This window comes from Ictidomys tridecemlineatus, chromosome 5, assembly GCF_052094955.1.
Source record: "Ictidomys tridecemlineatus isolate mIctTri1 chromosome 5, mIctTri1.hap1, whole genome shotgun sequence".
Classification (NCBI taxonomy): Eukaryota; Metazoa; Chordata; class Mammalia; order Rodentia; family Sciuridae; genus Ictidomys; species Ictidomys tridecemlineatus.
Genome location: NC_135481.1, coordinates 136,445,131 through 136,468,542, shown reverse-complemented (window position 1 = coordinate 136,468,542; position 23,412 = coordinate 136,445,131). Strand labels below are relative to the sequence as shown.

The 23,412-nt window shown below is 48.8% G+C and overlaps 1 long non-coding RNA gene across 2 annotated transcripts; it reads left to right on the top strand.

Annotated features, from left to right (window-relative positions):
• Positions 1-638: 638 nt before the first annotated feature.
• LOC120886285 (uncharacterized) lies at positions 639-23,137 on the top strand. Of its 2 annotated transcripts, none has more exons than XR_005729158.2 (2): positions 639-1,320; positions 19,959-23,137. It is a non-coding gene; the product is annotated as an uncharacterized LOC120886285 (long non-coding RNA). The 2 variants fall into 2 exon arrangements; XR_005729157.2 differs by having other exon boundaries at positions 639-1,495.
• The last annotated feature ends 275 nt before the right edge of the window (positions 23,138-23,412 follow it).

The window sequence follows — 23,412 nt, the reverse complement described above, 5'->3', positions numbered from 1 at the left end:
CATTCGTTCTCACAAGGCACTTGGACCCCAGACAATAATTGACATTTTCTTGTGTTGGGCACTACATGCTTGCTTTTGTCTTAAATCAAAGTTAATCCTCACACCTTAATAAAAAAAAAAAGTGGGCACTATCCTCATTCCTACCTACGCAATGGAGAGATGAAGTCCAATAAGCATTCTAAGGTGGTCTGTTTGGGTGTGGATACAGCCAGGATGCCAACACAGGTAGTCTGTCGGTGCAAATACCTGGCACTTAATCACTGCGCATACCACCTTCCTAAAGGGCGGTTAGTATCAGCCTGGCCCTGCCCTTAGACCCCGGGTGAAATGCCTCTCATCTCGGCAGCAGCCCTGGCCGGTAGGCAATTTGGTTAGGGCCGAATCACTGACTGGCAGGTGGCGCTGCCCAGGGCGTCCGGCTCCCCCCGCGAGGCAGCAGGCTGGAGCCCCAGGGCACCGGGGAGAGCCAGGACCCCGGGCGGGAGAGAGAGGACTGGGGGGCACGAGGCACAAAGAGCTTTTTATTCAAATTTGTTTAGAGTTTCGCGAATTTGCATGAAAAATGTGTGAGAAAAGCCAGCTCTGGTGACCTCATCCGCACCTGCCATTAACGTTCAATTAGCGGCTGAATAGCGGCTGCCGACGAGACGTGCAGAGAATCCGGCCTGCCCTGCGCAGCTAGGGCGGCGGGACTGGCCGGGGATAGGAAGAGAGCCAGGGACCAAGGAGGGGCGCAGGGCTCGGCCTACTCCCTTGGGCTAGAGATCCGGGCCTCATCCGCACCCAAACTCTCGCAGGGGACGTGCGGACCCCAGGACCCTCCACTCCAATGCAGTTGGGTCGCTCTCGGGCTGGGGATTCTCGGCTCTCTCCTGGCGCAGAGGAGGATGGGCTCGCCTCCTCCCCGAGACGGAAGGTGAACTGACTAGCCCCGTCCCAACTCGGACGGGCTTCCTCGCCACCTTCCGGACAAAGTGTCAAGTACAAGTTCAAGTTCAGGGCCAGGCCCGTGGGCGGGGGATGGGGGTAGGGGGCGCCGAGCCTTCCCTGGCTGCCTTTGTTCTCCGGGATAATCGCTCCCACGTCCCCTCCCTGGCGGGGCCAGGCAGATACCCCCGCCCCGCCCCACCGCGCCCCGCAGGAGCCGCCTCCTCCCGCCGGCTCGGCGCCTGTCCCCTAGTCCCGGCGACCCCGCTCAGGGCCACCGAAGGGTCTAGGGGCTCAGGGCGGGGGGAGGCGCGATCCGAGCCCGTGGGAGCCTCCCCAACCTCGCAGTCCCAGCAGCAAACTGCACCTGGTCGGACGGATGCCCGCGTATAGGTAAGAACCCTCGGCGGGGTTCGCCTGCACCCCCTCTTGCCCCGCCCCCCGTCCTGGCCTCTGTGCCCCGGACCCAGCAGAGTGGAGTGTGCTGCGAAGCGACTGGAAGATTGGGCCGCCGGGCTGGGCCTCCGGGGGGCGCGCTGCAACTCCAGAACTCTGGGGGCTTGAGAAGGTGAGTACAGCGGGTAAGGGTGCCCAGTGAAGGCCCGGGGAGATCACCGGCCTTTTCTAAGGGCATCTGGCTAGCCTCTTGGTCTCCACTTCTGTTTCTCCTGGCTCTGGTGCTTCCTAGCTTTTTCTCAGATTTCAGCAGGAGGGTACCCTAGTTAGAGACTAGCTGAAGTTCAAGAAGGGTTGGAGGGATGTGTGTGGCACAGCTATTAGGGGAATCCACTGTGCCCTCTCCACCTGCCACTATCCTCTTACCTAAATTAAGGTGCGGGGAGGGGGGGGAATGGTGGTGATTGCAGGGTGGAGGGTGGGCTGTGACCTAGTAGCAGTGCAGGGAGTGGGGTGAGTTTTATTGTAGGACCTCCTGCTGTTTCTACTTGTCTGGTTCCTGGATTCTGTACCAGTGTGAGCTTGTACTACACCTAAGCCAGCACACTGCCAAGCTGAAAGGGCACAGAGGGCTGCTGAGTGGCCCAAACTTGTTCTCTCTTCAGGTGCCTGATTTGAGGTCTTGTGTGTACTAGTGCTTTACAGACGTTCGAACACCCATGATACCTGGTTTCTGAATTCCATGTGACTATACTGCTCCCTTTCTGTGTTCCTTCTCTGTGTCTTCCCCTGATTTCTCACTTCTGGGATTTTACCTACACCGAAGTTCCTTCCCATAAGAATACACTCCTCTTGATCAAACTTTGGCCCTGAAAGTAACTTCTCCAGGAGACTGCTCAGATTTTCCTCACAATTCTCCCTCTCTTGACACTTCTTCAGAGAGTCACCTGCACTGCCAAGTGCTTGTAGATATTCAGTAAATGAAATGATTTCTGGATGAATGATTAAAAAGGCACAACAGAGCTGGGTTTGTGGCTCAGCAGTAGAGCGCTTGCCTAGCACATGTGAGACCCTGGGTTCGATCCTCAGCACCACATAAAAATAAATAAAATGAAGATATTGTGTCCAACTACAACTAAAAAATAAAAAAATTTTAAAATCTTCTTCTTAAAAAAGGCAGATACAACATATACTTAACCACTGGGGCTTGGATTTGTTTGGCTTTTACTTTGACTTAAGCATAAAGGGAGCAACTCTCATGAGCTCCTTCCATTATATATATGAGGTCTCATTCACAAGCAGGAACCAATGAGAGAAGGCTGGTTTTCTGTGCTCTGTTTTTTAAAAAAGGAGAAACATTTTATGCAAATAGGAAGAAGGAGAAGGAGAAAGAGAAGGAGGAGGAGGAGGAGGAGGAGGAGGAGGAGGAGGAGGAGGAGGAGAAGCCACCCCTGCAGCAGAAGGGAGCTGCTCAGCTTCTGCACCACTCTGCTCTCTAGAGGACCTGGCACAACTGAAGTGTCATGAGCTTTATGGGATCTAGGATCAGCCTGCAAAGCCTCAGTGGGGCACCAGGAAGTTGACTGAAAATGGAGGCTGTGACCTACCTAGTACACATCTTTAAGCTCCTAATGATGCAATACTGACATACTGATGGTGGAGGAGCCTAGCAAAATGCTTACATCTTTTAAAAAATGGAATCTAAATGTTTTCAGTAAAATCATCCAGAGACTGTTCCAAATCCTTCCTCTTAGGAACATTGGATCTGAGCTCTTACCTGATCCTCCCTGGGTGGGTTTTTCATCTAAGGTCCCCCAATTTATGGATAGGTAAAATAAGGGCATTTAAGGCACCACGGTTTGCAAAGGGTGGGTGGTACAAATAGTAGTCTACAGTAGACTGGGAGAAAAAAGATTATTATTTATATGTATTAAGTCCAGAATTCCTCCAAATTAAAGACCCAATTAAATTGGGTATTGTTATTGGACCCCTTTAAAAAGGGGTTGTATAACTTGCCTGCAGTCTTACAGTTAAAGAAAAGTGCAGGTGGGCTTTGAACTGGCTTAGACTCTGTGCCTGATTGTATTGCCAACATTCTAGCATTGTTTCTAAATTATTTATTGAATGCTCACTTCCCTCAAGCCATATTTTTTCCTGACTCTCTCCCTTCAAAACATGTAATTTACCAGATCTCTATTTCTTTTTCTCTAAAATGGGCTTGCAAAGTGATCTTATGATTTGTTGTGGGGGTTAAATAAGATGCTGTGGTTGGTATGGTACCTGAGACATTGTAAATGTATCCACAAATGACAGCCATTAATATTGATAGAAATCACCTTTAATGACAATGTTATTGTCACTTGGCATTTTCAAAAAAATAATACCCCCCTTCAGAAAAGAAGAAAAATATGACACCAATCAGTCTCTGAGTGCTTTAAGCATGCTGTAAGGAGGGAGGAAAAGAGGAAAAAGTGAAATTCAGATTACAGAATGGCAGCAGCTCCATTTTGGGGGCAGACAACTCAAACCCCAGGAGGTCATGTGGATGCCCAGTGTCTTAAATACAAACCCTGGAAATCTTATCCCTCCTGTGCCTTAAGTACTTTGGGACAGGTGTGTGCAGGGGTACAGTTGAAAGAATGGCCCTATGAATAATTGAGATAATTGGAGACCAAGATAGCAGACTCTTAAGGAAAGAAATATGAAGTATGTTCATATTGTCTTTATTAGCCATAATTCTGATCAATGCCTTTTTTTTTTTTTTGGAAACCCAGAGGTATTTTACCACTGAGTTACATTTCCTTGGTCCCAGTTATTTTTTCTATTTTTTTTTAAAGACTGTCTCAGGCTGGGAATATAGCTCAGTTGGTAGAGTGCTTGTCTTACATGCACAAGGCTCTGTGTTCAATACCCAGCACCACAAAAGGAAAAAAAAAAAAGACAGTGTCTCACTAAGTTGTTAAGACTGGCCTCAAACTTGTGATCCTCCTGCTTCAGCTTCACTGGGATAACAAGTGTGCAGTCAGCACACTCAGCTGACCATTGAGTCTTGATGAAAATTAAATTAAGACTAGACTCTGCTACCAAAGCAGATCTCAATGAAATGCTCCCACCTTCTTTCATTGAATTAATATTTATTTATTCAGTGCTTATTCTCTGCCAGGCACTGTTTTAGGCATTGGGGATGCAGCAGAGAACAAAATAGTGGGGGGGGGGGGAACCCTGCCTTCAAGGAGCTCATGTGTGCATGTGTGTGCACGCCTGTGGCAGAAGCCAGAACACATCAAGAATTCTTTGCTGCACAGACCTACCAACCTCTGAGCAGGATCTCTCCTGGGTGGGATGGGTCAGTGAGATTTCCCTCACTCTCTCATTCTTTAAAGCCAAGGACGCACAGCCATTTTCTGCAGATATTATAAAGGACAGGTAGAGGGACTCCTTTCCCCATCAGAAAATAAGTAAGGGGGGCTGGTGCTGACATTCAATGTTAGAGCATTTGCCTAGCAGGTGTGATGCCTTGGGTTCTGCCCCAGAATCACGAGGATTGAGGGAGAAAAAATTAGGAAATATGTAATGGATGAAACAGAGATTCCTCAGACACAGTACCCATCTAGCAGTCAGTAAGAAGGTTTTCTGTCCTTTCCCATCCTTTCCTGATAGGATTCTGGGATCCAGGGAAGGTTGAAATCCTAGCAGTGGTACAGGGACAGAAATAGGTGATGTTCTGTAAAGAAAATCAAGAGGACTGGGAAGGGATGAGGCTGTATCCAGAGGTCTGGGAAAATCATATTAACAGCTAACCTGTGCCAGGCATGCTTTTAAGTGCTTTACATGTATCAGCTGTTAATCCTCACCAGGACCCTCTGAGAGCTGTGCCATTATTAATCTGTTTTAGAGATGAGGAAATTGAAGCACAGAGACTAAGTAAAGTGGTCCAAGATCACATAGCTAGTAAGTGGCAAATCTAGTTCAAATTTGCCCATTCTCTAAGGGTGCCCTCTGTGGTAAGTGATTTCTGTCATGTTTCCCTGCCCACCCCCCATTTGGGAACTACTGATATCCCCAAGTCAGAAGCCATGGAAGTTGTTTTAGTTGCCCTCTTCTTTCTTCTGGTCTATGCCTTGCACAGAAGTAGGCAATCAGAGACAGCGACATTCAGTTGAATGTTTTCACCTCTGGGTACCAAATCAAGTCCCTGTATTTGCCCACAAAACTCCTGAAAAGTGCTGTATCCTCTTTGGAATCAAATCGAGAAAAATACTAGCTCTGCTTTCTTAGGTTGGGGGAATCTTGAAGCACTCTCCATCCATTCGCTAGGCTCCTGTTTTCTGTCAGTTGCAGAAGGTGACAGTGGTAACCAGGAATACTGACCTGCGTGAGGCAGGGGATACAAGAGATGCTGTGTGTGAAGGTGCTTTGTAAAGGGTGAGTCTGGTGAGAAATTACTACTGTCTCAGCAGTAATCCCTGCCTTTTGGTCTTGGGCCAGAGAAACCTCAGTCCTCTTATCACAAACTGAGAGAGAGAAAGAGCCAAAGAGCAAGAGAGTGAGAAGGATTGAAGGGAAAGAGGCAAGGATGGGTTTCCACACACAGGGTTGCTTCTGTCCTACCCGAAGGAGGGGTTTGCTGCAGTGAGGAGGGAGCTGGGGTGGCCCCAGGAATGGCCAACAAACACCAAGCATGGGAGGTCAGGATGGGTGTCTTCCAACCTAGTGCCTTCTGGTTAGAATTTGACTGTAATAGCACTGGCTTTACAACACTCACCAGGCTAATAATAAAGAGGGCTAATAAGATGTTTCTGTTTTATTTTTTTTTCCTGGTGCAGATAGATCTATCAGCAATCATCTGAAATATGTGGCATTGGTGATATGATAGCTGGTGTGATAAAAACCCTTTAGGATTCCTACCCCAACCCACTCCAAAATCAAATCAAATTATTCATGGGTGAAAGGGTTCTGAACCTGGTGGATCTAAGGTAGGAATTAGGTGCATTGGGCCTGATCTGCAGAGCCACTCTTGCCCAGGGCTCCTTTGGCCTGCCGGGTCTCAAGTCAACTCCCTAGAGAGCCTAAGCTAGGGAAACCCCGGTTCAGTGAAACTTTGCCAGAGGGAAATACACAAATCAGAAACCTGGAGTGCCCACTCAGCTTAAAATACACTTCCCCAAACGACTTTGTTAGAAAAAGAAAGCAAGGGTTGGAGTATAGCTCAGTGGCAGAGCACTTGCCTAGCATATACAGGAACCTGAGCTGGATCCCCAGTACTGGGGTAAAAAAGACAAAACTAAATAGGGGCGCTGGTAGTCCACCAGAGGAGTTGGGGGGCAAATACTACATCTGAGCATACCTATTTCCCCAGGAGTCACATTAATTATATTTTTATAGTTTATTCTAAACCTGTAATGCAAAGAAAATCAATCGCGAGTGTTAATAGTGACGATCCTCCTGATCACAATTCATGTTTTACGGGTGCCTTGAAAGTATTGACTATGGAAAAGAAAAACTGCTTTACGGTGCTGCGTCTTTAGTCTTTCCTCTTCACCCCCATCATTTATTCCAATTCACCACTTCCTATCTAAATTTAGGGCCACCCTGCGGAGGTGGACAGCCTTCTTGCATCCGGGGCAGGAGAGGAAGCGTCCTGTAAACTCCAGCCTAGTGATGTGCTTCACTTCCAGAGGTCGGCAGTCCCGGCTCCGCGCCTTTCGGGGCGTAGGGACCAGAGCTATCCGATTTCGCAGTCCTCAACCGCGCAGCGATTCACTCAAGGCAGTCTGTGCAGAGAAGCTAGGAGCACCGGATTGGCAACGCGGCCGGGCTCAGGAGTCCGCCGCGTTGGGACCCTCTCTGCCAGGCAGTCCTGCAACCCCCTACTCCCAGGGTCTGTTTGGAGCAGGCTGTAACCAGAGAGAACGCATCATCCTTGAACTTAACTCCGGCTCCGGCTGGAGACTCTAGGGAAAGCCTAGCTTGTCTTGTGGCCCCTCTTTCTTAATCGTGGCATCCAGCTAGACTAGCTTGCCCTGCCCTGCCCTGTAGAAGGCTGGTTGGTAGTAGCGTAGTCCGGGGTTGGGGCACAGGGAGGCCTCCGCCCTCCTCCCCGCCGAGCCAGAGTGTTACTACTTTCCAGTTTGCTCACATCCGGGATATCGGATTTCCCCGAGATTCAGGATTATTATATCTCTATAATTTCTTCTAGCCCCAAGGTTCCAAGAAAGTCTATAATGAACGCCAATATCTACAATCGCCTGGTCATTTTGTATCGAATGGGAGAGCCATCAGGTTTTGGGGGGTGGAAAATGTAAAAACTGTCTCGTGGTGGGTGACATCTGCTTCTTGTTTCCTATCATTCTGAAAGAATTTTTGCCCCATGGAGAACCGAACTTGTTTGAAACATATTTCTCCTGTTTCTGAGGACTAGAGATAAATTATCTTGATAGGTATTTTCTAAACTACTAAAAACGTGCGGACAACAACAAAAAAGGCAATCTGAGCAGGCCCCAAGAGTGCGCACTGCCACCGGTGCCTTAGACCTCCGACATTAAGTACACAAAGAGCCTGAGCTACCTGGGGTGTGTCAAATACAGATTGCCACGCAAAGTCACGGCTCCCAACTGCTGCTCCACTGTCCCTAAGCGCAGAAGATCCTGTCTTCTGTTCCCCGAGGCCGGCGCCCGCTATGCTCTCTCCAAGTGTGATATGGCGAGGCTACCGCAAATGATGGGAATTCTTAGGGATTCTGGAGTCGCTCTAGGGGCGAGATCGCGTTTGTCCCACGACCTTGGCGCCAGGAAACTGTAGAATGAGACAGACCCCAATTTTCTCCACTTGGAGTTGAAACAAAACCTGAAAGCCCGAGGTTGTCTGCACCGCCAGAGGTGGCGCCTTGGCGGCGGGGGCTGCTAGAGCCGCGTGCCCGCGCGGTTGCCAGGCCTGGGTTCAGTTTCTTGCCTAGTTAGTTACTTAGCTGGCTAGCTAATAACCAGCTTACGGGCAAAAACATTTATATAGATGCAGAGCCTGGTCGGACGCGTTCCAGTGTCCGCCAGATCGAGAGCTGCCCGACTGGGCTCCTGGGAGGAGGAAGGATGGGAAATTACTAGTAATTGGAGGGGAGGTTTTCCCAGGGCGCCTCTCCGTGGAGTGGCCTTGGCTTCCGAAGAGGAACAAAGGGCTAAGGTGCCGACGCGATACGCGCCCTTGGGGCCGGGCGCGCCCTGCATTTATGCCCCCTCCCCGCGCTGAGGCGGCCGTGGGCTTTGTGAGCTGGGGCGGCGCGCAGAGCTGCACCTGCCCGGCTTTAAGTACCTTGGCTAGGCAGCGCGGGCGGCTGTTCTAATCGCCATCTCCAAAGTACCTGCTCATGAATAAACACCAGCCCTATTTATCAGGTACTTAGCGCTCATTGTGAAGGGGAAATTGGCCCTTTTCTGAAAGTGGCTATCCTCAACCCATCTGCACAGTGCTGGATGCAGAATTTTCCCCACCCTGAGGCGCGCGCGCGTGCGCGCGTGTTCTCTCTCTCTCTCTCTCTCTCTCTCTCTCTCTCTCTCTCTCTCTCTCAACACGAGGCCCCTCTAGACTAAGATAAACTCGCTTTTCTTCCGTAAGTGTGTGATTGAGCTGCAACAATAGGCGGAGAGGAGGAGGCCGCTGGGTCAATAGCCTGCATTTCTCCCATTGATAAGAAAAGTCAGCTTGGGGAAGGCAGGACCTTTGGAAAGACTGCCATTCTAGCCACAAGGGCCTTGTGGACACACTTGCGCATACCTGAGGACTGCTGTCCCGGTTTCCTAAACATTGTGCAAAATATTGGAAGCAGTGGTCTAAGGTGTCCGTGATGCCTGTCAACCTCGGCCAGGTGTGCCCCAACTGCACCATTTTCTCCCTACTTTCTCCAGCTGGGCCCCCTGGTCCTGGCTCTTAAGTCTTGGACATTTGGGAGGAGAATATATAGATCCAGCTAGCTCAATTTGCAAACTCCTAGGCCAGTATCCAAGGAAAAATGGGTCTTTCGCGAACCCGGATGAGCCGAAGAGCAGCTTTCTTCTGACACAGCTAAGATTTCCCAGAGAAGGGAACTGAGGGAGTGGCCTGCTCCACCCACACAACCCAGGCAGCCCCAGGGAAGATATAAAAGTGTGATAAATATGTATTAATTTGTAAATTCCCACAAAGGCAAGGCAGTAACCTTTAAATGCTTTTGGGAGGGTGAAGGCGTGCTTCTTTTCCATTCATACATTCCTTCCAACATATGCGCTTTCTGTGTACACGGGCACACGTTCCCAGAACTCTTCCCTGGGTGGAATTCGTCCTTAAACACAGTCGATTTTCTGGACCTGCGTACTGCCACAAACAGCTCTGAAAATGAAAGTGTTTGGTAAGTGTGGAGATTTAGCTAATCCAACGTTTAAAAATGGCTTTGTCTTCATTCAGCTTTTCCGATTTCATTCTGTGTTTTATAAACAGAAGCCCAGAGCCATTACTGAAAGCCTGGCTCTGCCGCCAAGACCTTGCATGGCTCATGAAGGTGTCCATTCAGGGTTCAGGGATCCAAGATGTTCACAGAATCCCTGTATATCAGGGGTTTCCTAGCACATTCCCTTTACACCGACCGCAGGCGTTCCCTGCACATCCAACCTCCAAACTCTTGCCAAGCACTGGGAAAGACCCTTGGGTCCTGCGTGGTGGAAGCGGTTGTGTCCTACGGAGTTTAGGGACTGACTTCCTTTGCGAGGCACAGAGCACTAGAACCCAAGATTGCTGGAGACCGGCGGTGGAAACTCCGGCTGCGGTTAGCCGCAGAAACAGGAGAGTCCCCGGAGTCCACGGAGTCCTCCGGAGTCCCCAGCCCCTCCCAGTTTCCTCCGTAGTGCAGGCGTCTGGCCAGGAGAGATCCTCTTTAGCCCTGGCAGTGCCATCAAACCGAGGAAAACAAAATCAGCTTTCTGAAATTTGTCTCAAATACAGCCGCTTATTTTGGGAAATTCTAGAAAATCATCTTGTTTCTCTTTATGATTAACGGGAGGTCGTTGAGAGGGTAAGCCAATTGCATGAGGGCAGAGACAAGGGATGGTGAATGTGACCTCTAGAGATGGGCTAAAAAACAGGATGGCCCAACATTTCCTTGTTGCTGCCTTTTCTGCCACAAATCGCCTTCCTATACCCAGCGGGTTTCTGTGTTGGGACTACACAGGCATTCGGCCTTGGGGATCCTAGGTCAGCTGGAACCGGAGTATGCCTGGTGCCTTTCCAGCCCCAGAAGGAGACCAGAGGTCAGGGCCATCCGGAGGACCCAGTCAAGGGGTTTCCTTTAGCTCGGAGGGCCTCCCACGATCTCCTTCTCCACCTGTGCTACCTTCTTACCTAGGCCCAGGGACTGAGCTTTCCCATCTGAAGCTTTGCAAATTTTATTTAGAGAAAGTTCTGGAATTAGAATTAGTTGCTCTTGTATGGTTTGCCTTGCGTGTTTAATGGCGTGGGTGCTTGGGTTTCCTCAGGAAATCTCTGAATTTGGGAAAGAGCTTGAGAGAGTTGCCAGGGACTAGTCACCAAGAGGCGATTGGAGCATGGTAGTAGCATTAAGGACTTCAACCCTACTCCTTCTCCCTTCAGCACCCCTATTTTTACTCTTTTCAGCCATGCTCTTGGTTCACATCTCTGCTGTCTCTGGTGGTGGGGAGGGGCGGGCAACCTGGCTCCCCACAAGGGCTAGGGAGGAGCAGTGTGGAATGGAAGCAGAGCAGGCTGGGGTCCTCCACCCCCATGATGGAACAAGGTCTGAGGCCCAGGACAGTTTGAGAAATACTGGAGCTGGTTGGAGGCCCTCGGACTGGACTCAGGGCGCGGGGAGGGCGTGACCTCTCTACACAGTGCCGCTAGTGTTCAAATCTCCACCCCACTGGTTCTTCTGGATGAATGCCTGCGGTTACTCCGTCCCTATGACGGGAATACGCGGTGCTGGCAGGCCTGGATCTGGGAAGCCGGAGGAAAGCCTATGGAGTCCAACCTAGAAAAACTTACAGAAGAGCTAGACCCAAGCTGGCTTGGGGATTGGGAAGAGAGCCCCGTGTGTATAGGGCCAAGAATGGATCATTGGGAGTGCTTGAAGACTGAGATACGTCTAGTAGAACTTGTGGCCCCTGGACGTGTCACCTGTACTGGCTTTGTTTCTGACTCTAAGAGCAGGGTAGAGATCTTTAGTTCTTGTACCATCTCGCCTACTGAAACTCAGTGGTTCCTTGAAACGACCTGGACTATTACCTCCATTTTAGTCTCTGGCCTTTGGTCCCCCAAGCTCCCACTTTGTCCCCATGATGCCAAGTTACCACTTAGCGCAAATGAGTGTCTAGGCCAGGAGGATCTCGTTTGCACGCTTTCACCTGCAGCGCAGGGGTCGTGCTGCGACTTTGCCGCAACCTGTGCCGCCCGCCTGGAGAGAGGGTGGCGGTGGCCTCTGCTGACCCCAGTGCTCTGCAGCACGGTCTTCTAGGGACTCGAGGTTCCTCACTTTCTCTGCCTGGGATGGGTGGAAGGTAGGTTCTTGAAAATTCTGGGGGGAGTCCCCTGGATTTCTTTGGCTGCGGATCATGGAAGAGAAGGCTGAGCCCATTAGGCTCAGGTTAGCTAACAGCCGGCAGCCGACTCTGGGTGTGCAGGTCCTGTCCCTGGTGCCCGTCGTACGCCTTCGGGGTAGGCTTCCTTTCTGCGGGAGGAGGTAAAGGGGGTTGTTCCTAGAGGTCGTGAAGGGAAAGGGACCGCGGAGCCTGGACTTGTGGTTCCCATGATCCTTCTGCTCGGTTTACTTTTGCGGTTACTGTTCCAGTCTGGTGCGCGGTCCTTGGCTTCTCCCACAGCTGAGCGGAGAAACCCGGGGTCGGGGACAGGTTTTACTGTGCCGGATTCTCGGGGTCAAGTCCGAGGGTCACGTGCACTCATTTGGACTGCTCCCTACCCGACTATTACGGGTCCGCCGGCAGAGGGCGCCTTGAGCCGGAGAGGCAGGCGTTTGAATGCCTCTCCTGGGCCCCTGGCGCCACACTGTGGGGCTCAAAGGCTTAGAGCCACACCTGACACCACCAAAGTTACACAGTCGCGGGAACAAAGCCACGGAAGAGTGCGGCCTAAGGTGGGTGGGAGGGTTGGCGTCGTCACCCTACAACAGGTCCTGGAAGGACGAGGGACTAAGGGGATCCCCAGCAGAGAGAGAGAGAGAGAGAGAGAGAGAGAGAGAGAGAGAGAGAGAGAGAGAGAGAGAACTCCACCCAAAAGCTTCTCAGGTCTTGCAACTGTTAGAAATAGGGCTGATTCAAGGAAAACTGGGAAAGGGCCAAGCTCTAGCTTTCTTCTGATCTTGTTTCCTCTGCTATAAAACACTGCAGTGGGACCAGGTTTGGGTTTCTGAGGTCACCTCTGAAGGGATGAATGCATGTGTGTTCATGTCTGGGAAGAATATGGCCTCCTGAGAAGGGACACATCTCCATTTATGAGTGCCCACAAAGGGCTCTGTGAATGCCTGAAAAAGGGTGAGGGGTGCTGTGTGTACCGGACCACGAATGGATGCCTGTGTCTGCAAATTGTGTGAAGATGTATTTGTGAATATTTGAGAAAGGGTGTATAAGGAGGTGTGTGTGAAACAGTGAAGGGATATGTGTGTCTGTGAATGGTGTGCCTGTGTGTAAAGGGTTAATTAAATCATGAATAATTGCACATTCAAAAGAAAAGTGTGCACACCCATGCACACACACTCGCACCCTACCATACTGAAACCCCTCTACTCCTTTAGATGAGCCCTTGAACTCATTCTCATTTTGGGGCCCCACAGAAAGGAGGTGTAAAAGAGAGAGAGAACGCGCCCAGGGGTGCAGGCTGCAGGGTGTGTCCCTGCCCCAATGCCCAGCAGGCTTTAAGGGCTGCAATTAGGCAAAGCTTCTGTGCAGCAGAGGGAGGGAGGGAGAAGGAGGAGGAGGATTACCGCAAATTCATTTCTATTTTCCAGCCCACTAAGCCTGCAGTGTGTCCCTGGTGTTAGCATGAGAATGGGCCAGGGCTCTGTGAACCCCCCCGACCTACTGACCCCTCTCCCCCCACGTGAATAGCGGGACTTGCAGCCTCCGCAGCCTCTCCAACCAGTGCCTGCAAAGCCACGACTCCTAATCAGGGTAATTTAATATATTTTAAGCCCCCGGCGGCTTTATTTTCCCTCCTTTTCGAGTTTGTTTTAGGCATTCACAGCTCTCACCCCATCATTAGACGGACTTATTTGACGGATGGAAGGAGCTGCTATGAGACCACAGCCCTTTGTGTCCCCCACATAAGCTGGGCTTCCCCGTAATTAGAATGGTATTCCCAGCCATTGAGGCCTTTCATGAGGTGGAACAAAAACTCCCCGAGATGAATATCCCCCAACTCTCAGCCCCCTGGCCGGAAAAGGGACTGTGAGTTAAAGGGACTCTTTGGGAAAGGCAGTCTGTGACCAAGGACGGCTGAGGTCCTGCCAGGGTGAGGAATGTTGAGGTCAATGGGAGCGGATACCAGACAAAGGCTGGTCCAGGTTGCTGGTAAACACAAGTCACCTATATATACTTCCCCAGGCGCTAAGCCAGCCTCAGGACCTGCCTGGGCTCAGCCATTGTGGTCAAAGGACCTGCATCTACACATGAAGTTGGGGACATGGAATCAGGCTGGAGTGTGCATGTGGAACACACAGAGTCATTCAGATGCTCACTCAGACATGACTTTGCATTTAAACACACAAACACATATCACACATAGTCACAGGCCTGAGATTACATTGTAAACACACACACGAAACACACACATGCACACTCAACCACAAGATCACAGAACCAGATTGGGAAATATTTGTAAATGTATACACATGCTACACACACACTGTCACCCAGACATAGAACCAGATTGCAGTTGGTCTTTGTATCTGTGTATACACACATACACAGGCCACACACACATGGGGATTTGCTTATATAAACACACACATACTGCTGCATACTTATATATGTGAACACAACCTGAGAGTCAATTCATCCTGGTTCCATGGGTACAGGGCTTTCACCAGCTTGTGCACAGGTGATGGCATCCCTCCTCCTTTATGGTACACATTTCCTTCTGGCCTCATTTCTGGGTCCATGCTTAGCCTGTGTTGAAATATAGAGATTGACATACACACACATATGAAATTGTGCACATGCCCTGGCTCACCTTGACACATAAAAACTCAGGAAAATACAATGGAATCAATATGCTATTATATTTCTGGGGCAGACACTCATGACCAGAAATACAGGAGGACTTAAGTATGAGCCCCCCTTCAGCCTGATCTTGTACTATGAACTAAACCCCCAAGTGGTCTGGACTTTCCTCTGGGTTTCAAGTGTGTCTGCCATGCCCTTTGGGAAGAGGAAATCTCCCTTTTCTGGATTTTCTACTTGGTCTGGGCTCCAAGGATAGAAGGCAGGCATTTGACTGTCTGGGACAGTCAGTAATCTTTCTCAGGGCAAAGGGAAAGCTCCAAGGGTGCCACTCTGGTTTGGGTGTCTGCAGAAGGAAAAATTGAGCCTCTTAACTGGCACCCAGGGGGAAGCAGTCCCATGAGAAACAGTGAGTGTCCCATCTCTATAAGAATTCAAATAGGGGTAGGAGATCACCAGTTAGGGATGTTGTGGGAGGGATTTTTTTTTTTTTTTTGATACTAAGGATTGAACCCAGGGGTGTTTTACTACTGACCTACATCATTCCCAACCATTTTTATTTTTTTTTTTTTTGAGACAGTTGCTCAGGTTGGTCTCAAATTTATGCCCTCCTGCCTCAGCCTCCTGAGTCCCTGGGATTACAGGCATATGCCACAGCTCCTGGCTCTTGGAGGGGATTGATTTATACAATTCAGCTCCTTCTCTATGTCAGACTCTGTGCTCAGGGCTCGGAACACAGTTGTGAGTAACATACAAGCCTGTCTTTGAAGAAACCTAGAGTCTTAAAAGGGGAAAACAGACATGCACAACATACAGGCCTGGCACAGGGTACAGGGATGAGGCTGGGGCTGAGTGGAAAGTCACAAAATGGGCTGTCACAAGCCATCCGTGGGCTGTGTGTGGACTATGTTGCACATTGTACCTAATGAGGGGATAAGTCTGGCATTGGGAACCTCCCATGTCACCTTCACAGGGATTGATCGCCTGATACAGGTGAACTTCCCCCTCAAGCTCTGCCAAAGATCCCATACAGCACCTGAAATGGGTGTGACTTGAGAAGGTGCCAATCAACCTGCTGACTACTAGACATCATGAAGCAAGACTACGCCCTGGAAACCTTATCCCTGCCTTTGATGTACCCCCTCACATAAACCACCAGAACCATCTTTTCTTTGTCTAGTTCCAGCACCCATGTGGACTAGATCTACCAGGGCTTCACTTTTGTAAATATATCTCTGGCCATTTGTGTTTTGTTATTCACTAATTATTTGAGATTTTTATAAGTTTTATGGGAAGGAAGAAGAATGCCCCAGTGAGACACTGGTCATTGCCCCTATTAATGGGACTCTAGTTTCCACAATGAAATACTGGTATCAGGGATTGGAGAAGAATATCTAACATTTGTGCCACCTTTGAATTCCTCCTATTAAATATATGATGGATTGGCTTCTCTCCAAGCCTCTCTCCGTCTAAGATTCTTGGGCTCCTGGCCTGTGTCTATGGCTTTCCCACTGTGGCACAACTTCCCAAGGGTGTAAGGGGGTGGCACTCTAACGTGCCTTTATTACAATACTATGGCCCACAACAAAGCTATGCCCAAGTTCATGTTGAGGGTGGTGGCTGGGGCCCGTTCAGATCTCCAGGAACTAATGAGAGACTCTTAGAGGAGAGAAAGGGTGTCAGAAAGAAGTAGGTCTCTTGTGGTTCTTGGCTTCTTAGTAGTGAACAGTAGTGACCAGCAGTCTACCAGATCTCTTTGGGTACTGGGGACTAAACCCTGGGTGCTTAACCACTGAACATCCCCAGCCGTTTGTATATTTTTCATTTTGAGATATGGTCTCACAAGTTGCTAAAGCTTTCCTTGAACTTGTGATCCTCCTGCCTCAACCTCCTCAGTTGCTGGGACTACAAGTGTGTGACACTGCACTGGGCCCAGGAAGTACAGTTTTGAAGGAATAGAGTGGGCTCTCTAACTGGTAGTGATTTTCATGCTTTTTAAAAAAATCCTACTGCCCCTTGGGTATGTGAGAACCCCATCCTACTCTCTTTCTATATAGTGGTGCTATATGCAAACACATACCCAGGAAAACCCCAAACATCTCTCTCTAGGTGAGATATTTATGTGTTTCTCTTTCTACAAAAAAATTACCTGGGGTTAATCATAGAACAAAGGATATTTTGAAACCACTTCTGATAACTTTGTTTTGTTTTAAATGCAGTGTTGCTTGGTGAATATAATTGTTGGGGGCCTGGGATCTGGAGATGACCTAGATCCAAAGACCTTGGGCACATCACTTTGGGCCTTGATGTCTTCTTCTTTTTCTCTCTCTCTTTCTTTTCTTTTCTTTCTTTCTTTCTTTCTTCATTTCTTTCTTTCTTTCTTTCTTTCGTTCTTCATTTCTTTCTTTCTTTCTTATCCAACCAGTGCCTCATGCATGCTAGTTGAGCCCTCTACCACTGAGCCACAACCCCAGCTCCTGGCCTGGATGTCTTAAACTGTAAAGTGGGATAGTAACAGCACTACTTATAGTAGGGTTGTTAAGAGGGTTAAGTGCATCCATAGGTAAAAGAGCTCAACAATGCCTTGCATAAGTGCTCAATCAGTAGTAGCCATGGTGATTCATATTACAATGTTCAGTAAGTATTTGTTGGGCAAATAAGACCATTTTTCATTTTGGTTGCATTCAGGACAAAGTTGTAGGAAAATTAGATCCTCCTGACAAGCTTCTCTAGGGTAACTTTGGTAGGATGTGGGGATGGAGTCTGGGTGGCTCAGGATAGTCTGAAGGTCTCCTTTAAAAAAATCAAACTTTCTTGGGGTTAGGGTTTCAGTGGTAGAGCGTTTTCCTATCCCATGAGCGGCCCAGGGTTCTGTCCCCAGCACTGGAAAAATAAGTGACTTCCTGAGCTGGTGCGGACTCAGGTTGTTACGGCGGCCGCCAGCAGGGGGATCCCAAGTCTCCATAGAGAAGGCTCCTTCCCGCGACAGGAAGGGAATTAAATCCGACAAAAATCCGACAGAGCTCCTACTGTGTGCAGTACACATGCCAGGCGCTGGGGGCGCCGTAACGTCAGGATGGCGTGGAAATCGAGGGTGCGGGTCCGCAGTGAACCTATGCAGAAATGGGCCAGACTCTCTGAGCGCGAGAGCCCCTTTGCTGCTGTGCTGCTTAGGTTTGGGTCTTGGAGGAGCCTGGGCTGCTGATAATTCAGAACCGAGGACGATCCCCAGGTCAGGTTCTGGAGTTGATGTTGACCTGCTCTGGAAGAGTGCCACTGAGAGCTCTGCTTCATCGCTGCGCCCCAGCACCCTGCTCAGAGCAAGCGCCCAGTTCTACTCACCTAGCGAAGTAAATAAAATTGTCTCCCCAGAAGACTCCTGCGGAGGCGTGAGCCCGAGGGACCCACTCACCCCATTGGAGGTGGAAAAAGTATCCACCTTCTTCTCTTAACCCACCCCTGCACAGACCCAGGAAGAGACAAATTTCCGGCCCCATTTTGGTCCAGAACTGGGGTGCCACGTGGGATCTGGCCTCAAAGGCGATGACATTCCTGATTCTGCTTCCAGCCACGCCCGAGTTTTCTTATCCACTACCCTGCGGTGGTGGGTGGGCAACTGAGAAAAGAGCTTATTCGGGAACGCAAGCATGTATATATGTGCGTGGGCACGCCACTATGTACTCGTGTAATAATTGTTTTCATAGATATTTTTAAATACCAAAGCTCCCGGGGCTGGGGATGTGGCTCAAGTGGTAGCGCGCTCGCCTGGCATGCCCGGGTTCGATCCTCAGCACCACATACATGTGTCCGCCAAAAACTGAAAAATAAATATTAAATAATTCTCTTCTCTTTCTCTCTCTCTCTCTCTCTCTCTCTCTCTCTCTCTCTCTCTCTCTCTCTCTCTCTCTCTCTCTCTAAAAATAAATAAATACCAAAGCTCCCGACAGTCCACAATTGAGGCTAACTAAAAACTAGTTGTTTCTTGGCTTTAAAAGCGCCAGAATCAAAAAGAGATTGGGTACTGGGGACTAAACCCTGGGTGCTTAACCACTGAACATCATTGGAGACAAGAGCAGACAGGTTTGTCCTGCCAGGGAGGGTGCGGCTGGACTGCGAGATCCGGAGAGGGTGGGACCAGCCCGCAACCCGTCTGCTCCAGCACGGGTGAGGGGGTCCAGGCGGTCCTGCCCCCGGCTTTTGCCCCAGCAGGTTCAGGATCCTGACTGCTGTGCTCCCAGACACTCCTAGAGCAGGCGGATTGGACTTCTTGAAACCATAGGGGCCAAAGGGCCAGAGGGGTGCGGACTTTTTAAAAGAGGCTGTCGGTAAATCCCCGGGAACGTCTGTCAGGTCGGAGAGATGGGGGAGGGGGAATGATGGATTTTTGTTTCATTTAATCATCTTGTTCTTCTAAGGAGTCTGATCCTCCCGGATTTACCAATTTGGAAGCCAAAGTCTTGATGATGGGGAAATGGACACTCTTGTTTCTGGGGCAGCTGGCTGGAAACTTTTTGTTGTTCCTTAGACCCCCAGACAAATGCTGCGGGCCAGGGAGGGAGGAGAGGTTCCTAAAGTAACCAGCTAAGAATAAAGTCGTTTTCACCTGGGGTCTTGGTTTAAGGAACCCAAATGGGATCATGGACAGAGCCAGGTTGAATTTCAGTCCTCACTTTTCCCATCTGTAAAACAGATTTTTCCATTTTACTAATTGGAAAATATTTCTTCAGGTCTCAATGGGAGGTTGCCGGGGTCCAGAGAGATACCAGGATTTAGGCTGATTGGGGGAGAGGAAGTCTCCCTATTTCTGGGAGGTCTCCTTAGATATCCCCTTCAGCAAGAGAGCAGTCACATTTTAAAACAGAGGGCCACTTTCCAGGGACTGATCCAAGGATTACTTTTCGTTTCAGTAGCCCCAGGAAAGAACTACATTTTCCCTATTTCATAGGCAGAGAAACTGAGACTGAGAGCAACAAAGTGAAAAGTGACTTACCCAAGGTCATCCAGTGAGTGAGGAAAAGAAGAAAGAGCTAGGGTTTAAGGAGAATTAAAATTGCGAATAGAATAAAGATCTAGCCATGCCTTCACACCAAGAAACCTGCTCCCAGGCACTCCTTCACATCTGTATCCACCTCATTGTCCTTTAAGGGTGGAGTGATTCTAATGTTGAGATCAGACCTGTTTCAGGGACCCAGCAGGGGGGCTGCTAGAAGGTGATGGCTCCCGTGAAAGGGAAGGAGCAGGGACTAGACTGGTGCTGATGCCCACGTGGAGCTAGAAACTGGTGGAGAAGGCAAAGGTCCGGTTCGCTGCAGGGTTTAATACTGTGGAGCTGGTCATGGTCTAGGATGGGCTCCTGCTATGATTTTCAAATTTCCCTAACTAAAACCAGGGTCTAACTCTCTGCTCTCTTTTCCCTCTGCACAGGAAAGCTGAAAGAAAGTTCTTCTCTGGGGACTGGAAACCCGGAGGTTATTTCTGAGAGAGAAATCTGGGTCCCTCTCATCTTTCCTGACTCTGCTGACCATATCTTCAGAACCCTGAGAAGGCATCACAAGGTCTCTTCAGTCAGCAGATCCCCACTGATGCCACCCACCCAACTCCAGGAAAAGGAATCCTACTGAGTCCCAGATTAACACACACACACACACACACACACACACACACACACACACACACACACACACACCAATCAAGGGAAACTAGATTAGGTTAGAGATGCTGCACAGGGAGGCCAGGAAGAAAGTGCTGGGCTCTTGTGACCCATCCCAGAGAAGATCTGCCAAGGGAGGGAGGACATCGGATCTGGAATGATTCACACCGTCCAACTCTCAGAGAAAGAAGCTTCATAGTTCTCCAGAGCTTTGTCAGCAGAGACACCACGCCCAGCAGGCGACTGGGGCTGCTGCGTAGAAATGCCTGGGGATTAGATTGGAACAGTTCCCTTCCCCCAATTCGTGGCAGAATCAGCTTCGTTTTTAATTCTTCAAAATCGGGGAAATAAACTCCAGCATCTGGAGTGAAGGAGACTGTGTTCAGAGACCTTGCTCTTGGGCAGCCTCTCCCACCGGTGGCCCTAAAGTTCATAGGTGTCTGGCTCCTCAGTGCGCACCGCGGTCTTTGGGGGCTGCGCGGCAGCTTTATCTCCAGCTTAGAGGGTAGCAAACAAAGGTTTTCAAAGGAATATTTCTAAAGGAAGGAGTCCAGGGCTCCTTTCCCAAGCTCCCAGCCCTTGCGGGGGTGCTGGGTGCGGTATGAACCCCTAGTTTGGCTGCGCCAGTTCTTGGTGCCGAGGGGCAGGGTTCTCAGAGGCGGGGCAAGAGCTGTCCATCCAGTGGTGCTGAATTTCAGAGGGGTGTTTGCTCAGCCCCACATCTCAGACCAGCCTTTCTGCCTATGAGACAGCTTCTTATGGAAGAAAAGTAGTTCAAGCCATCATCATCTTGTCCCCAAACCTCAATAGCCACCTAAGTGGTTGTCATTTCCAGTCGCGCTTCTCAATCTATTCTCCACTCAGAATCCAATCTTTTCTTTTTTTCTTCCAACGCTGGGGACTGTCCACCCGGGACCTTGCACATGCTAAGCAAGCACTCTACCACTTGAGCTACGTCCCCAGCCCTAGTGTGATCTTTTCAAGAGGCAAATCTGATCACACTTAAAGTCCTTCTATGGATTCCTGTATGGTTCATAATGAAGTTTAAATTCTTTTTACAGCCAAGAGACCCTCTCTTCCTCTCAATGATCTAGTACCTATCTACTTCTCCCACCTTAAACACCTATCAGAATGGAATGGATTTAAAACAAATCTATTTGGAAGACAGCTGCTAAAGGTTGCTGAGGGAGCAGAGGTAGGTGTGAAAGAAATAGTGGAGTCTAGGATGAGCTCCTGTAGAGATGGATGATCACACTTGTTTATCTCTTCACCTCCATGCCATCTTGCCTCTGAAACCACACCAGGGTGAAGACAACAGGAAGCTTCTGGAGTTGAAAATCATTATTGAACAGAACTGAGGAGGCTGTTCAGGTCCCTCATATACCTTGGGTTCATTTTAATTATCCTGCCTGTTCTAGCTGAGGAAACAGGCCCAGAGATGTGAAATAAGTGGTCCCAAATTCACACCGCTGAAAAGTGGCAGATATTGGCAATAACTCTAAGTCTTTATTTTGCTCGAGAGAAAGAGGCAACCCTGTGGATTTCATCTTCAGCGGAGTCATTACAATACTGGCTCTGAAGCCACTGTGCCTGCTTTTAAATCCCAGCTCTGCCGCTTATTGACTTAGCTTCTTTGAGCCTCAGTTTCCTCAGTTGATAAAGGTGATGGACAATAATAGTGCACCCTGCCCACAACTACTCTGACGACTAAATCAGATGATGCATATAAAATGCTTAACACCATAGCCATTCTCATTATTTCCATAGGTCTGAGACCCTCTCTTGACTATGACAGACAAATCCAGAAGGTAGAGACGAAATCTGGGGCTGAGAATTTTCTGCCCCATCATCAGTGCTGGAAGAAAGAGGGCAGAGGACTGAGGAGGGGCCGCGTGACTGCCTGGGTTGGTGAGCAATTTACTGGAGGAGCTCATTTGGTGACTCTGATTCCAAGTTAATTAAAGATGGCCACTAGGGGTCATTGCCATGGTGACAATTAGGCTGGAAAGGAGCCCCATTAAGGTGCGGTTTTAACGAGGCCAGTCGTTTTTTAACCTAAGATCTAGAAAGAGGAATTTTTTTTTTTCTCCAGGTTGCTTCCTTTTCTCCCTTTACTGTATTTCAGATCCATTTCCGGATAGTCCCTGTTTGAGAAGACAGAGGAGGATTCCTGGGTTTAATTCCTCTGAAGAATTAGCAAGGCAACAGGTTTCTTCTCTGTGGCATTATTTCTGCATCTGAAAGGAGGCTTAGTGAGCAGAGGCTTTGAGAAGGAGGGTGGAGGCAATGAGACCAGAGCAGGAGGTGAGGAAGGGGTGGGTCTTGTTCAAAACAGAACCAGAGGCTTTTTCTGGAATTTAGAAATGTTGCTTTTTTTTTTTTTTCATTCTGTTTCCTAAACTGAGTGGGGTGAAGGGAATTTCATGGGAAGAAAGGGAGATGTGTGTGCCTGAAGTCTGTTTTTTTCTGAGTTGGGGGAAGGGAGGGAGAAGACTCAAGGCCTCTCCTAATTCACAGCACTTTAAAACATCTATATTTTTTCTTATTTCCATAGTAATATATGCTTGTTGAGAAAAAAAATAGAAATTTTGGAAAAATTCAAAAAGAAAATATCCCCTGCAGTCAGACATAATGATCGTTAACATTTTCAGTGTGATAAACTGATCAGTCAACTGGATTGAGAGAGGGGAAAGGGGGATGTACAGCTTCTCATTTATGCCCTTTTCTACTGTTTGCATTTTTATCAGGAGAATGTCAAATAAAACCCAGTTAAAATAGCACCTAATGCAGCATCTTTCTATATATTGAGATATATTATACATTTTTCTCTATAAAAATAGAGCTCATATTGTATCTAAATTTTGAAACATGAATTTATCATTTCAAGATAACAAGATATCTTGAGTGCCTTTACAGGATGTTACCATTTCTTCTTGCCTTTTTTTTTTTTAAAGCACACTGTAAAATATTCAAACTGAACAAAGAGTAGATAGGAAAGGCAAGTTCCCTAGTTGAGTCCCCCCTCTCTTGGTTCCCCACCACAGAGGCAACCATTAATGTCAGTTTCTCTTGTATCTGTTCAGATATTCTATGTGGGTACGAGTACATGGAGTTTTCCCACATATCTGTCTTGTGCAACACTGTTAGTGCACAATTCACCCTGTACTATAGTGGATTTTAAAATTTTATAGAATATTTTGGAGTTGGTCCCATATCAGTGTGTATAGA